Source organism: Macrobrachium rosenbergii, chromosome 12 (assembly GCF_040412425.1).
Source record: "Macrobrachium rosenbergii isolate ZJJX-2024 chromosome 12, ASM4041242v1, whole genome shotgun sequence".
Lineage (NCBI taxonomy): Eukaryota > Metazoa > Arthropoda > Malacostraca > Decapoda > Palaemonidae > Macrobrachium > Macrobrachium rosenbergii.
Genome location: NC_089752.1, coordinates 38,994,137 through 39,011,396, shown reverse-complemented (window position 1 = coordinate 39,011,396; position 17,260 = coordinate 38,994,137). Strand labels below are relative to the sequence as shown.

Here is a 17,260-nt window from a genome sequence, read left to right as displayed (position 1 = left end):
GTGGTGTTGATTTTCGGTGTCATAACGCCATCCTAAATGTCGTCTGTTACCAAGAGCCCCGCTTCATGCTCTGCTGATTCTCTTGATTGTCTTTATGTGTATGAGAGAGAGAGAGAGAGAGAGAGAGAGAGAGAGGGAGAGAGAGAGAGAGAGAGAGAGAGAGAGAGAGAGAGAGATAGTTGTTGCCATTTTACTCCTTACCGTCGGAGAGCAAGTGAGTTCATCTCGTAATATACGAGCATCATGCTTCCCCCACATGAGCCCAATGTTTAGCGATGTTGTTAAAATGGTAAAGTGGAAAAATAGAAAGCTGAAATTCATTTATTTTGGTAAAGTTGAGTTAACTGAAATTAAGGTGGATGGCCAGGTTCGACTGGTAAGAAGTAAAACATTAAATTCAACATTCAAATGAAAAAAAATAAACTGGTTATGTCATAATTTAGCAACAAAGGAAACTGCATTTCTTTTCAGAAATTTTAAATCAGTTTGGAGTGGAAAATGATTGAAAATGTTGAATATCTGTGGAAATAGGTATCATGAATATTTATAAATGTGGAAAGTAAATGGAAAATAATTGTCCTGAATTTCACATAGGGATACAATATTATTCATTGAAAATATCCAAGCATCTTTATGTCTCCCAGTGGAACCATTTAGTTTTGAAGATGTGTAAAAATCGGTAATGGGATTTCGTGTTACGGATTCTCTCTCTCTCTCTCTCTCTCTCTCTCTCTCTCTCTCTCTCTCTCTCTCTCTCTCAAAATAGTTTTTCCTGGAATGCAGATTTCATCATTTATCAGGACACAGATGCGTTTATTGTTCCGTAAGTATCTATCAAGTCCCTTTACCACCTGCGGGTTAAAATGTGCTGTAAAAAAAAACGTTGCGGGGAAGCGCCCCTCTTAATTTTTTTTTTCATTTGGTACTAATGGCAAGAACTGGTAGTAGCATTAGAACTCAATGCTTAGAGATTCATTGCCCGTTGACGGAATCTAATTATTTATGAAAGATGACATATTTATTACTTCTGACATTTATTATGATAACGGAATTATCACACCTTACTGGAAGTTTCTTTTCTTATTTCCTGGTCATATATATATATATATATATATATATATATATATATATATATATATATATATATATATATATATATATATATATATATATATATATATATATATATATATATAACTAGCCTGTATGTGTGTGTGAGAATGACCAAAATTACCAGAATCCACAAACACAGGTACCGAACTCATAACTCCCTGAGAATTGAATAGGTCGATCCCACTTTTGAATTTTAATATCCTACCAATCAGCCCTCTTTCTTGGTAGCTTAATTACAATGTTGGAAATCGATCCTACCGGTTGCACGATCGACCCAGACACTTACGAAGAGAATTTTCCACATATTATTCCTCCGGGGACGGTAGGTTCCCTAACAAAGAATATACACTAAAAGCTAGAGAGCAGTAAGTTAAGGATTCTACGCGACAAATATAAATTATATCCATACATATATACATACATACACAAACTCACGCAGTTATATATATTAATGGCTCTGAGGTCCAAAACCAAGAAAAATTTAGCAACGTTTATATTAACATTTTGATATTAAATTTAGAATAAAATATTTATTCCAAAACATCCATACCCTTCTTGTTTCCACATACTTCTACATATGCACACACACACTATCCATATATATATATATATATATATATATATATATATATATATATATATATATATATATATATATATATATATATATATATGTGTGTATATATATATATATATATATATATATATATATATATATATATATATATATATATATATATATATATATATATATATATATATATATATATATATATATATATATATATATATATATACATACATATATATATATATATATATATATATATACATATATATATATATTATATACGTAATTGTAATAGCCACGATGCCCTCTTAGCTTCTCGAATTCTTTGCGCTTTTTTGGATACGCTTGTCTTAAGATCCAAGTGCAAGAAATATGAAGGTATTATAATGTGGAGTAGTGGGAAACGAACCCGAGTTCCATAATCACAAATTGGTGACGTTGCCGACCTGACCACAAGAAGGTTGGCAACCTGACATAGTGTGATTATGGAACCTGAGTTCGTTTCCTGCTACCCGACATCATAATATCTTCATATTCTTGCACTTGGACCTTAAGGCTTTGTAGTGACAAGCATACCCAAAAAAACGCGAAGAATTCGAGAAGTTAAGAGGGCGTTGTGGCTATTACAATTACATATGTATCTGGTAAAAAGTGACCAGTAGATTCTACACACACACACACACACACACACACACACACACACACACACACACATATATATATATATATATATATATATATATATATATATATATATATATATATATATATATATATATATATATATATATATCGTGTATATAACTGCACGAGTTTGTGTATGTATGTATGTATATATCTATGAATGTAATTTATATTTGTCAAATGGAATTCTTAAATTACTGCTCATTAGCTCTTAGTGTACATTGTTTATTAGGTTGCAGTGGTAAGTGTCTGGGTCAATAGTGCATTCGATAGGATCGATTTGCAACATTGTAATTAAGCTACAATGACAGAGGGCTGATTGGTAGGATATGAAAATTCAGAAGTGGAATCGACCTTTCCAGTTCTCAGGGAGTTATGAAGTTCGGTAACTGCCTTTGTGGATTCTGGTAATTGTGACCATTCTCTCTCTCTCTCTCTCTCTCTCTCTCTCTCTCTCTCTCTCTCTCTCTCTCTCTCTCTCTCTCTCTCTCACACACACACAGACATATATATATATATATATATATATATATATATATATATATATATATATATATATATATATATATATATATATATATATATATATATATATATATATATATATATATATATATATATATATATATATATATATATATATATATATATATACTTACTGTATATATCAAACACGATTTCTGCTGAAAGGTCTAAAGGGCTCTTTTCGGGGATTTATCTATTTGTGAGATGGGTAATAAAAAAGCTTCTGGACATGAGATTTAAAGTAAAATAGCAATAAATCAAACTAACTGCCTTTCCACCCTGTTTTTCAACTAGTTCACTTAGAACACTTTCATGCTTCATGCTAGGTTCTAAAAGCTGTTGTGTGAGCCACTCCATGGTCTCTGTTACTTTTCATGGATAACCTTATGTAAAATGTCTCACATATAAAAATATTCATACAGTATACAATCTTGATGCATATGTATGGTACAGCCCACAGCATCTCCCCGTACAAATGGGGAAATTATATTCATGTGTTGCCAACGCTGACTTCCAGTTCATTTAGTAAAATGCCCATGTTCCGGATTTCATGTAAAGCTTTTTCGCCAAATTTTTTCATGGAATAAGCACAAACACAGTTATAAGTGCCAAAGTTAAGCCTGGGAACCATAAAGAGAGAGAGCCAGAGAGAGAGAGAGAGAGAGAGAGAGAGAGAGAGAGAGAGAGAGAGAGAAACAAAATTAAAATGGTCAAATTTTGTAAATCAGGTGGTTTGCCTTTACAGCTAAAGTTGTAGGTGTTTAATATTATATTTTTCACATGTTCATTTACTCCATATTTATAAGAAAAATTAATCATATTTACGCATAGTATTTATTCCAGTAATTTAACACTATAGGTATTCATTTATTTAAAATTATTCTCGGAGATGGAGTTCATGTTCACAAAGGATTTGCGTAGCCTGCAGTATATTAAAGGAACCATAGGGGAAAAAGAATATTATATATACATATATATATATATATATATATATATATATATATATATATATATATATATATATATATATATTATAATGTGTTATAATATATATAACCATTCTACAAATATGATATGTGTCTCTGTGAAAATTTTTATGTTTTCCTTGCAAATTCATCATTTGTTGTGAGATATGATATAATCTGAAAATGTCTATTTCTTACAGATGACTCTTGTGTTCTCTGTTTTGATATAATTTTCACTATTTCATATGTTTTGAGGTGACTTTGTAATGTATAATCATTCGTGTTTATAACACACTGTCGTGGAAGTTAAAGTTAAGTGCTGTAGAGAGAGATATTTTTGAACCATTATCAGATCGCCACATCCTGTATTGACACAGGTGTTTGGGGTGAAGGAAGAAAGGCGAGGGCCACTTTGCTTATCTCGATGAGTTGACAGGCCTCGGCCAGAATGCTTTATTATATGTTTATCATGTGTGTCTGTTCCATGGTTATTAACTTTGTCTATGCTTATTATGTTTCCATAATCTGAGTAGAAAAGGATGAGGAAGTGAGAGAGATGAAGTTGACATGCTGAAAGCCGAGCCAGTTTGGTCGCAAAATACTTTTTCTGCTTAACCCAGGACAGGAAATGTCAATTATACATATAAGAGCTCTGGCATATTTTCTTCTGAGCCTTAGAATTCTATGTGTGTATTCTTTGTGTATTCTGTAGAAGAGGAATAAGGTGTTCTGTGCATTCCCTATTGTATTCTTTGAGTATTCTGGGAGGGCTTGAAGATAAAAGAGGAGTACTGAATGAAAAACAGTTAGTTAGGCAAAAGAGGTTACTGGCATAAGGTTCTCTCTCTCTCTCTCTCTCTCTCTCTCTCTCTCTCTCTCTCTCTCTCTCTCTCTCTCTCTCTCTCTGCTCATAATAGGATATAAATTTGGGTCATCCTCCCACTAATGTTAGTAATTTTGTGAGTTACTTGAGAAATTGGTATTTTACAAGCATTGTGGAAAGTGTATAGTGGTGTACCACTTGTAAAAGGTAATGTGATGTTTACTGGTTTTATATTATGTTAAGAGTTAAAGTGATGTTCTAGGTAAAAGAGAATTATTATTTTGATAAGAGGTGAATAATATCTCTTATAGTGAGTTCTAATGTGTCTTGCTGCTAAGTATATTTTACTAAGTATATATCATTGTGACTTGGCAGTGTTGTCTTTGAGACAACATTGTAATATTCAGGGGTCATCTGGTAAACTTGTAGCACATTATGCTTGAGTACCTTGTAATCTTTAAACTGATCAGCTGATAAGGCTAAGTAGACACTTCTTCCTTTACCAATCAAGACTCTTTGTAACAAGACTGACCATTTATTTTCTGGCCATCCCATACCCACAGCCACTTTTTCAGAGTGATCAAAAAAGTCATCTGGAACTTCTTCTGTAAATTTGGGAATTAACTTCTGCACTCTTGATTAGCAAGCTTCTAATAATTCCATCTCCCTTTCAGATTGTGCTTTCTCTCTTTCCTCTTTTTCTCTTTCTCTTTCGTCTTCTGCTTCTTTTTCTTCGTGTCTTACTTTTCTTTCTCTTTCCCCTCTTTCCTCTCCTGCCTGCATTCTGAACTTAATCAAGCTTTCTTCTCTTTCCTCTCTTTCTGTTTCTGCTTGCATTTTCAACTTAACCAAGCTTTCTTCTGCAGCTATGCATCTAAGCTCTGCTTCTGCATCACTTTTCTCATTCATGTGCCTCTCCTAAATATTCATCTACTTTACCAGAGTCCATCAATGCTTTGATTTCAATACATCTGATTTGTGCCTTAATCATAATACTAGATGCTTCACCCCCGCAGGCTAAGGCTAAAGTAAGCCACTGTGCCTTAGTCAGGTTGGATTCAAATAACTCTTGGATGGAAGGAGCTGCTAAAAATTCCTGAACATTGAACAGAGCCATTTTCTCTAAATTACTAAACTAAATCATTCACAATACAAAACAACAATGCGGTCACTCTCCTATCAAAAAATCCCTAACACCACCAGTATAAATCATACACCAGAGAGATATATTGTTTTGTTCCTGGGTCTGAGCGCTAATTTTAATTGTCATGAAGTGTTCCAAGTACTTGGTTATTGCATTTACTAATCATAGAATCCAAAACTTACCTCACTATAACCAAATACCTGAACTCTCATAACAACAAAAAATATAACTGAGTACTCAAGGGCAACAGTGATCCCTTAAAAAGCTTATCAACCATGTAAGGTATCAAAATATCAAAACAGTTGTCAGGTATCAATATATACTAAAGTTAACCAAAGGGCATCACTCTGTTAGACAACTGTAGCTGTCTCCTTGGTTAGAGTTATTTCAGCAAAACTGAAGGAACAAAACAATTTATCTCTTTAGGTTATTCACAATTATTCCTACAACTGGTGTATAATAAATGAAACACTATTTTAAAATCTTTTAAATATAACAATTTATTTTTAATTCAAAAATAATACATCAAAATTCACAATATTACTTTAAAGAAAAAATTACTGATGCTTGGAAACAAAAAGTTATGGAAACAAAAAGTTAATTAAGTCTTAAATAAAATCATAAAACAAAATTAAATCACCAAAATGGTAATATGTGAAGAAAATGGAGTAAGCATCTTGAAAAAAACTAAGAGATTTACAATCTCTTAGTACGTAAAAGCATTAAATTAAAAAAGAACGATATAAGTAATTCTAATGACACTAAGAACACACAATTATACAAAACATAGAAATGAAATGTAAATGCAAATTCACTAAGGTACAAATCCCTTATTATATTGAACAGTCTACTAAACACTTATTTAAACACTTCAAATTATACACTTCAAATTATACCACAGTATAAATTTTAATTACAATACCTGTTAACTGCAGTTCTGGCCATTACACACTCTTCACAACTGAGGCTTTCACAATACGGAGGGTCATTTTTTGAAAACCTTCCAAAAACTCCAGAATTTATTCAAGTTTTAACCTGTGTAAGCAGAAAATGAAAATTCCAATGCTAACATGGTCGAAAATTGCATCTAGTAGCATATACTTTTTTTGCTTTGTGAGCTGCCAGGAATGTGCCTTTGTATGATAACTTTTGGAGGACATGACTAAGCCTATTTTTGTTCCTTCATATAGGATTCCTTTTAAGATTAGAGAACAGGTAGAGCAAGTGGTTAATAAGTGAAAGGAAGAAGGCATCGTTAGGCCCAGTTTCTCACCTTTTCATTTCCCGTTTTTAGCAGTGCCTAAGAAGGATGGTTCAGTCCGAGTTTGTGTGGACTTTAGGAAGTTGAATGAGAAACCAATCCTGATCACTACCCTGTGGCATGTTTGCCAGATTTATTTGTTGAGATTGGGGGCAAGAATATTTATTCTTCAACTGATCTGATGCAAAGGTACTTGCAAGTACCACTTGGCGAGGAGAGTCGAGAGCACACGGCTTTCTCTTTGCCAAAGGGACATTATGAGTTCACGCAGATGCCGTTTGGTTTATCAGGTAGTCCTGTGACATTTACTAGGCTAGTAAATACAGTTGTGTTTGGTTTGTTAGGGAAGTCCATATCCATTTATATGCATGACATATTAGTTGCCACGGATTCGGTAGAGGAACATTCAGAGGTTCTTAGGGAAGTTTTTAGGATGCTTAGGTTGGTGGGTTTGAAGATAAAGTTAGCTAAATGTAATTTTCTGAAGAGGCAGATAGTATATTTGGGCCATGTCATTTCTAAGGAGGGCGTTAAAGTGAATAATGATAAAGAAGGGCAATTGTGGATTTTGCTACTCCCAAGAACAAGAAACAGATTCAGTCCCTCTTAGGCGTGGCTGGATTTTTTCCGTAGGTTTGTGAAGGTTTTTTCTATTCTAGCATCTCCCTTGAGAGATGTCCTGAGGGATGATGTGCAGTTTGTATGCTGGCCATTGCTACTGGAGAATCTTAGGGATGTAAGATGATTTGACACTCTTCTTAATACAGATGTAGAGGTTATGACCCTATCTAACCTTGTTCCAGAACATAACATACATATATATATATATATATATATATATATATATATATATATATATATATATATATATATATATATATATATATGTATATATATATATATATATATATATATATATATATATATATATATATATATATATATATATATATATATATATATATATATATATATATATATATTATCTTACAAGAATAACTTGTGCACTGGAGAGAGAGAGAGAGAGAGAGAGAGAGAGAGAGAGAGAGAGAGAGAGAGAGATTCATAGGCAACCTCAAAAACTACGCACAGTACCGTAAATCCAAGGAAACAAAACTGTTAACTGATAACCGTATTACGAAACTTAAGATTCCTAACCGAACTCCAAAGTTAGTACAGTTTAAGGAACAGTTCGTAAGTTCTTGATATATATCTTATATAAAATATATTTGTCTTAGTTCAAATATGTTACGCGTGCCTCAAGATCAAATGTCTCTGCATACTGAGCAGACACCCAACCTCTTATCTAATGGTGGGTTACTGGTTGTTGGTGTCATAACTATCATTAACCTAGTTAGATCATTCTATGCAATATTTGTCGTGTATAAGTTTATTCTTTTTTTTAAGATTATGCAGTAGTTACTTCAGTCCACGTATATGTATCTAGTGTAGGTATATAGGATAAGGGAATTGTGGGAAGGGGGGGATGTTTTGGTTTTGAAGAAGAGTTGTAAAATAGTCGTTTTATTTCAATAAATCTTGCCTAACAGATCAAAGGGGCCGTTAACATCCAACGGTAAAAGTTAAACCTTAATTCCCCTTACGTATGTCCGTTTTGAAAGCTCTGCGAACCTACAGTAATTCTCCTCACCACCCACTTTTCCCAGCTCTTCTTATGCTTCTCAACATCCGCCCCCTCTTCCTGTATTCTTCCCACACACCTTCATGATACATGATTATATTTGAAAAATTGTAGGAAGAGGCAATTTATGGGTTGCTCCGGATGCCCGGAAGTGCAGCGAGGGAGAAACTTACATTGTTCATGAAAAATTACCCCTTGGTGATAAGTTGTCCTTTCCTGCGTGCCTCCTTTGCGTATATGCTGGATATGTAAATGCCATTAGAACTTCAGGTAATTAAATGCCCGGGGCATTACTCATCTCTTTATTTGGACATATTCTATTACGTGGGGACATGAACGAAAACAAAATTTGTCATACGAGATTTGATTTATTCTTTAACTGTTATTACACATAATAAACGCGGCTTTAATTTGATATTCTATTACGTTTAGGGTCTTTAAGGAGAGCTATTCCGAGGGAAAAGGCTGGTTTTTTATAATTTTGCTGTCATGTTTAAGATTACTCTCATTCTGCTACAAATTTTAATTCCATTGTTGCGTGTGGCAGTCGCAGAATTCCGTGTATTCTTCAAGTTCTTACTTAAGAAGAAGAAGAAGAAGAAGAAGAAGAAGAAGAAGAAGAAGAGAGAGAGAGAGAGAGAGAGAGAGAGAGAGAGAGAGAGAGAGATACACCTTTGTGAATACTGCATGGTTGCCAAGGAAATGGGAAGTTGTAATACGGTCTTTTTTTTTTTGGCCTTGCACGGTTGGTTCAGAGTCAACTCATGATTGAAAAAATATATATCCTTTCTAATATGGATCCTGGTCCAGCTGAGTGCCCAACAGTTGATTATCCCATTATCCAGTAGTTTTGCTCAGAAGCTGATTATTAGGAACATTTCCTTTAATCAGACCGCATGGTATTGTAATTTATGATTTTGTACTACTACGCTTTTGATTTTAAATTTTCAACATACAATATTAAAGCAATTCTGTCTTGGAAAAAAATCTTTTCGGCGTCAGCGACCCTTACAGTTGACACCAGCTAAGTCTAAATAAACCAGTCAATTCAATCTCCTACATCTCTCCCTTTTGCGTTACGTCCGTGGTCTTGAAGTTTTTTTTTTTTTTTTTTTTTTTTTTTTTTTTTTTCTGAACTGCTCTGCATGGTTATTTGCTGTCTTGAACTTAAGCCAATTGCTTTCATCCTATCGCGGTGCTTAATTTCATTTATGAATGCCGTTTTTGTAGAAGCCCTCATCTGCTGTTTATTATTATATACTCTCCATTTTGGGGTTTTGGGGTTTTTTTTATTGAATAGCTCAATTTACCGTCGGATTTCCAATGGCGTTAGCACTTTTTGTATATTTTTCACTTTACTACAGGTTTCAGTCCTTTGTCCAGTACGTGACGAAGAGTGCTGTTTTTTCTTCTTTTTCTTTTTTTTAGCCTCTAGCAGTATTGCCTCACAAATATTTTGCCATGATTTTCCTTTTTCTAGTTTTGTCGCTGCGACACCGTAGGTAAATAATGGGAAGTCAAATGTCTCGGGCGATGGTTTCGATACAAAGAACAACCACCATTCAAATCAGTAATATTGCAAATATTTTCTTTCATATTTCTATATTTTTTATCCCTTCGCAAAACGATCAGATGAATATGACAAGTTTCAGTTTTTCTATATTTTTCTTTCGTTCCATCGTACCTTTGTTTAATATCTTTTATCATAATAGATGGACTTCAGTTATATTTTGCATTTACTATGAACTTAACAGTTGTTATGGGAGTTTTGTAAGATGGTTAAGGATTAACAAAATACTATGACGGGTGTGTGTGTGCGCGTGTATGTCTACCTGTGTGGTGGGGGGGGGTTGAGGTGGGTGGGGGCGGTTTGTGGTTTTTCGTATACGCACCTTTACTTTCCAGTGCAATATAAATATAAACACAGCTACTCTTAAAAAAAAATATTTTGCATATTATCGTAGTAGGGGTAGACAATTTTCGAGAGGCAAAGAGAGATAAAGATTATACTTCAAGGTTTCCTCTTTTCGTGCATGCTCTTATCCAATTACTGGAAGGGCAGATAAGTCTTTAACCTCATCCGTTTCCTGCTTTATTTCTACACTGTTTTCATGTTTGGCGGCTTCATTTACAGGCTCCAAGTATCTTTTTCTTTCGCACTTTAAGAATTCGATTTTGAGATATGCGTTTCAAATACAGCAATCATTCAAGTTTCCTTTGCATAGGGAGCAGGCCTGTTTGTGTCCCAGTGATTACCATGGAAATTGTATGGCACCCGTGGGAATGCGAAGGTGAATTCCATTTAATTCTTGGGAAATGCGGTTGTAATGTATTACTTGCAGTGTACTACAGCCAAATTTCACTCAGAACTTATGGAAATTTATTTATGACGTTTTACATCAATGAACATTTTATATGTAATTTTTAAGAGAAATTAAATTCCGTATATATTCATAATAATGGAACTTGAACTATCGTCGAGTGACATTAATTTTGAAATGAAACTGAAGTTAATTGGAATTTGAAACATTGTGTAGTGAACTGAATTAAAAAATACATGTGAACGAAAACTAAGTGTATGTGAACGAAGATTGCCGGGAAAAAGACAGACCGAAGTAATGATGAGCTTTTTGTGATATATATATGTATATACACACATACGCGCGCATATATATATATATATATATATATATATATATATATATATATATATATATATATATATATATATATATATATATATATATATATATATATATACTGTATATATGTATATATAGATATATATATAAATAAATATATATATAATATATATATATATATATATATATATATATATATATATATATATATATATATATATATATATATATATATATATATATATATATATATATATATGTATATATGTATATATATATATATATATATATATATATATATATATATATATATATATATATATATATATATATATATATATATATATATATATATATGTTATATACATATATATATATAGATATATATATATATATATATATATATATATATATATATATATATATATATATATATATATATATATATATATATATGACTATTTATCACATCACCGTGATTCATATACTATCAGAAAGCTACAAACGTCCTTTAATATCCAATTCACTCTACCTCGGAAGTAATATATTTTCATATATGTTACCGAAGGAATTTTAGTTGATAATAAGTCCACCGTCCCGTGAGGTCAACCAGCGACGGACGAGGAATCAGGACTACAGTGACACACTAACCAGTCGGCCACAAGAGAGTATAAGTGAATACCATCTCCCATCAACCCACCCGTCGAACTCAGGTGTTTTGCGTTTGGAGACGATATCCACCCACCTCTGCCATGTTGACCGTGTAGTGCGTTTGTCGCACGTAGCCATATATATGACTATTTATCACATCACCGTGATTCATATACAATCAGAAAGCTACAAACGTCCTTTAATATCAATTCACTCTACCTCGGAAGTAATATATTTTCATATATGTTACCGAAGGGGAATTTTAGTTGATAATAAGTCCACCGTCCGTGGGGTCGAACCAGCGACGGACGAGGAATCAGGACTACAGTGACACACTAACCAGTCGGCCACAAGAGAGTATAAGTGAATACCATCTCCCATCAACCCACCCGTCGAACTCAGGTGTTTTGCGTTTGGAGATGATATCCACCCACCTCTGCCATGTTGACCGTGTAGTGCGTTTGTCGCACGTAGCCATATTATGACTATTTATCACATCACCGTGATTCATATACAATCAGAAAGCTACAAACGTCCTTTAATATCCAATTCACTCTACCTCGGAAGTAATATATTTTCCTATATGTTACCGAAGGGGAATTTTTAGTTGATAATAAGTCCACCGTCCCGTGGGGTCGAACCAGCGACGGACGAGGAATCAGGACTACAGTGACACACTAACCAGTCGGCCACAAGAGAGGTAGAGTGAATTGGATATTAAAGGACGTTTGTAGCTTTCTGATTGTATATGAATCACGGTGATGTGATAAATAGTCATAATATGGCTACGTGCGACAAACGCACTACACGGTCAACATGGCAGAGGTGGGTGGATATCGTCTCCAAACGCAAAACACCTGAGTTCGACGGGTGGGTTGATGGGAGATGGTATTCACTTATACCTCTTTGTGGCTGACTGGTTAGTGTGTCACTGTAGTCCTGATTCCTCGTCCGTCGCTGGTTCGACCCCACGGGACGGTGGACTTATTATCAACTAAAATTCCTTCGGTAACATATATGAAAATATATTACTTGGAGGTAGAGTGAATTGATATTAAAGGACGTTTGTAGCTTTCGATTGTATATGAATCACGGTGATGTGATAAATAGTCATATTATGGCTACGCGACAAAACGCACTACACGGTCAACATGGCAGAGGTGGGTGGATATCGCCTCCAAACGCAAAACACCTGAGTTCGACGGGTGGGTTGATGGGAGATGGTATTCACTTATACCTCTCTTGTGGCCGACTGGTTAGTGTGTCACTGTAGTCCTGATTCCCCGTCTGTCGCTGGTTCGACCCCACGGGACGGTGGACTTATTATCAACTAAAATTCCTTCGGTAACATATATATGAAAATATATTACTTCGAGGTAGAGTGAATTGATATTAAAGGACGTTTGTAGCTTTCTGATTGTATATGAATCACGGTGATGTGATAAATAGTCATAATATGGCTACGTGCGACAAAACGCACTACACGGTCAACATGGCAGAGGTGGGTGGATATCGTCTCCAAACGCAAAAACACCTGAGTTCGACGGGTGGGTTGATGGGAGATGGTATTCACTTATACCTCTCTTGTGGCCGACTGGTTAGTGTGTCACTGTAGTCCTGATTCCTCGTCCGTCGCTGGTTCGACCCCACGGGACGGTGGACTTATTATCAACTAAAAATTCCCCTTCGGTAACATATGTGAAAATATATTACTTCCGAGGTAGAGTGAATTGGATATTAAAGGACGTTTGTAGCTTTCTGATTGTATATGAATCACGGTGATGTGATAAATAGTCATAATATGGCTACGTGCGACAAACGCACTACACGGTCAACATGGCAGAGGTGGGTGGATATCGTCTCCAAACGCAAAACACCTGAGTTCGACGGGTGGGTTGATGGGAGATGGTATTCACTTATACCTCTCTTGTGGCCGACTGGTTAGTGTGTCACTGTAGTCCTGATTCCTCATCCGTCGCTGGTTCGACCCCACGGGACGGTGGACTTATTATCAACTAAAATTCCCCTTCGGTAACATATATGAAAATATATTACTTCCGAGGTAGAGTGAATTGGATATTAAAGGACGTTTGTAGCTTTCTGATTGTATATGAATCACGGTGATGTGATAAATAGTCATAATATGGCTACGTGCGACAAACGCACTACACGGTCAACATGGCAGAGGTGGGTGGATATCGTCTCAAACGCAAAACACCTGAGTTCGACGGGTGGGTTGATGGGAGATGGTATTCACTTATACCTCTCTTGTGGCCGACTGGTTAGTGTGTCACTGTAGTCCTGATTCCTCGTCCGTCGCTGGTTCGACCCACGGGACGGTGGACTTATTATCAACTAAAAATTCCCCTTCGGTAACATATATGAAAATATATTACTTCCGAGGTAGAGTGAATTGGATATTAAAGGACGTTTGTAGCTTTCTGATTGTATATGAATCACGGTGATGTGATAAATAGTCATAATATGGCTACGTCGACAAAACGCACTACACGGTCAACATGGCAGAGGTGGGTGGATATCGTCTCCAAACGCAAAACACCTGAGTTCGACGGGTGGGTTGATGGGAGATGGTATTCACTTATACCTCTCTTGTGGCCGACTGGTTAGTGTGTCACTGTAGTCCTGATTCCTCGTCCGTCGCTGGTTCGACCCCACGGGACGGTGGACTTATTATCAACTAAAAATTCCCCTTCGGTAACATATATGAAAATATATTACTTCCGAGGTAGAGTGAATTGGATATTAAAGGACGTTTGTAGCTTTCTGATTGTATATGAATCACGGTGATGTGATAAATAGTCATAATATGGCTACGTCGACAAACGCACTACACGGTCAACATGGCAGAGGTGGGTGGATATCGTCTCCAAACGCAAAACACCTGAGTTCGACGGGTGGGTTGATGGGAGATGGTATTCACTTATACCTCTCTTGTGGCCGACTTTTTTAGTGTGTCACTGTAGTCCTGATTCCTCATCCGTCGCTGGTTCGACCCACGGGACGGTGGACTTATTATCAACTAAAAATTCCCCTTCGGTAACATATATGAAAATATATTACTTCCGAGGTAGAGTGAATTGGATATTAAAGGACGTTTGTAGCTTTCTGATTGTATATGAATCACGGTGATGTGATAAATAGTCATAATATGGCTACGTGCGACAAACGCACTACACGGTCAACATGGCAGAGGTGGGTGGATATCGTCTCCAAACGCAAAACACCTGAGTTCGACGGGTGGGTTGATGGGAGATGGTATTCACTTATACCTCTCTTGTGGCCGACTGGTTAGTGTGTCACTGTAGTCCTGATTCCTCGTCCGTCGCTGGTTCGACCCCACGGACGGTGGACTTATTATCAACTAAAAATTCCCCTTCGGTAACATATATGAAAATATATTACTTCCGAGGTAGAGTGAATTGGATATTAAAGGACGTTTGTAGCTTTCTGATTGTATATGAATCACGGTGATGTGATAAATAGTCATAATATGGCTACGTGCGACAAACGCACTACACGGTCAACATGGCAGAGGTGGGTGGATATCGTCTCCAAACGCAAAACACCTGAGTTCGACGGGTGGGTTGATGGGAGATGGTATTCACTTATACCTCTCTTGTGGCCGACTTTTTAGTGTGTCACTGTAGTCCTGATTCCTCATCCGTCGCTGGTTCGACCCCACGGGACGGTGGACTTATTATCAACTAAAAATTCCCCTTCGGTAACATATATGAAAATATTTTACTTCCGAGGTAGAGTGAATTGGATATTAAAGGACGTTTGTAGCTTTCTGATTGTATATGAATCACGGTGATGTGATAAATAGTCATAATATGGCTACGTACAAAACGCACTACACGGTCAACATGGCAGAGGTGGGTGGATATCGTCTCCAAACGCAAAAACACCTGAGTTCGACGGGTGGGTTGATGGGAGATGGTATTCACTTATACCTCTCTTGTGGCCGACTGGTTAGTGTGTCACTGTAGTCCTGATTCCTCGTCCGTCGCTGGTTCGACCCCTATACGGGACGGTGGACTTATTATCAACTAAAAATTCCCCTTCGGTAACATATATGAAAATATATTACTTCCGAGGTAGAGTGAATTGGATATTAAAGGACGTTTGTAGCTTCCTGATTATATATATATATATATATATATATATATATATATATATATATATATATATATATATATATATATATATATATATATATATATATATATATATGTGTGTGTGTGTGTGTGTGTGTGTGTCTATGTGTGTGTGTGGATGTTGTTAAATTATTGTTGTATATCTTTTTAATCTTGTGTTTTTTCGTCATTGGTCACTAAATATTTTCGATTTTGGCAAATAAACAGGACAGACAGCCTGTACTCGCTATTGCAGAGGGCTGAGAGCAACAGAGAAATGGAAAGTTGAAAATAAAAATAAATTAATTACATCAATAACTCGTTTGCTGGCGAAGGTTTAGTGGAATATTTTACTTATTTTCAAATTGATTTAGCTGGAATAGTAATGGAATCTTGGATTTAGATTCATTGCTCTTATAAGAAAAATGTTCTTGAATTTTATGTACACCGAAATTTTGTATCTGAAGCCTTTCTAGAACCATGATGGTGAAACCCTCCATTAGAACATTCTCCTTTGGGTCTCTTCTCCTCAATTCGAATCTTTTCTTTACAGAAGGCGGAGAAATTTAGGACCGTAAGAACCTGGGATTTAGGGACAAAGCCGAATCCTGACCTCAAATCCTCTCCGATATTATGGGGTTTGTATAACTTGGGGTACTCTTTTTCTCTCTTTTTATGACTTCATATTCGTTGTTTCTACTTTTACACCTTCTAGTCATTCTGCCGTCTATACATCGCTATTGGCAGATAAATATGTCATTCTTTCTTTACAAGTTAACTTTTGCAAGATACATTTTCATCACCTCCCACATTCTGTCTTCATTGGAAATATTTTCTAAGACTATGTATGCCTCCTGCAGTTTTATCCTTTTGTTTTGAAAACTTTCATAACTTTTACGAAATGAAACTCCACCCAGTTGTTGTTTGCTAACTTATAATTTTTTTATTATATATATATATATATATATATATATATATATATATATATATATATATATATATATATATATATATATATATATATATATAATGTATATATGTATTATATATATATATATATATATATATATATATATATATAT

General features: G+C 35.2%; 1 long non-coding RNA gene across 8 annotated transcripts in view; it reads left to right on the top strand.

The window, feature by feature from the left end:
• The window catches only part of LOC136843635 (uncharacterized), a 668,266-nt gene that overhangs the window by 555,402 nt on the left and 95,604 nt on the right, over window positions 1-17,260 (top strand). For 4 of the 8 annotated variants that reach the window (XR_010854615.1, XR_010854614.1, XR_010854618.1 and 1 more), the window contains one exon: window positions 16,732-16,816. The exons of the other annotated variants lie outside the window; for them this stretch is intronic. This is a non-coding gene — a long non-coding RNA (uncharacterized lncRNA). The remainder of the gene's footprint in view (window positions 1-16,731; window positions 16,817-17,260) is intronic. 8 annotated transcript variants of the gene reach the window in all.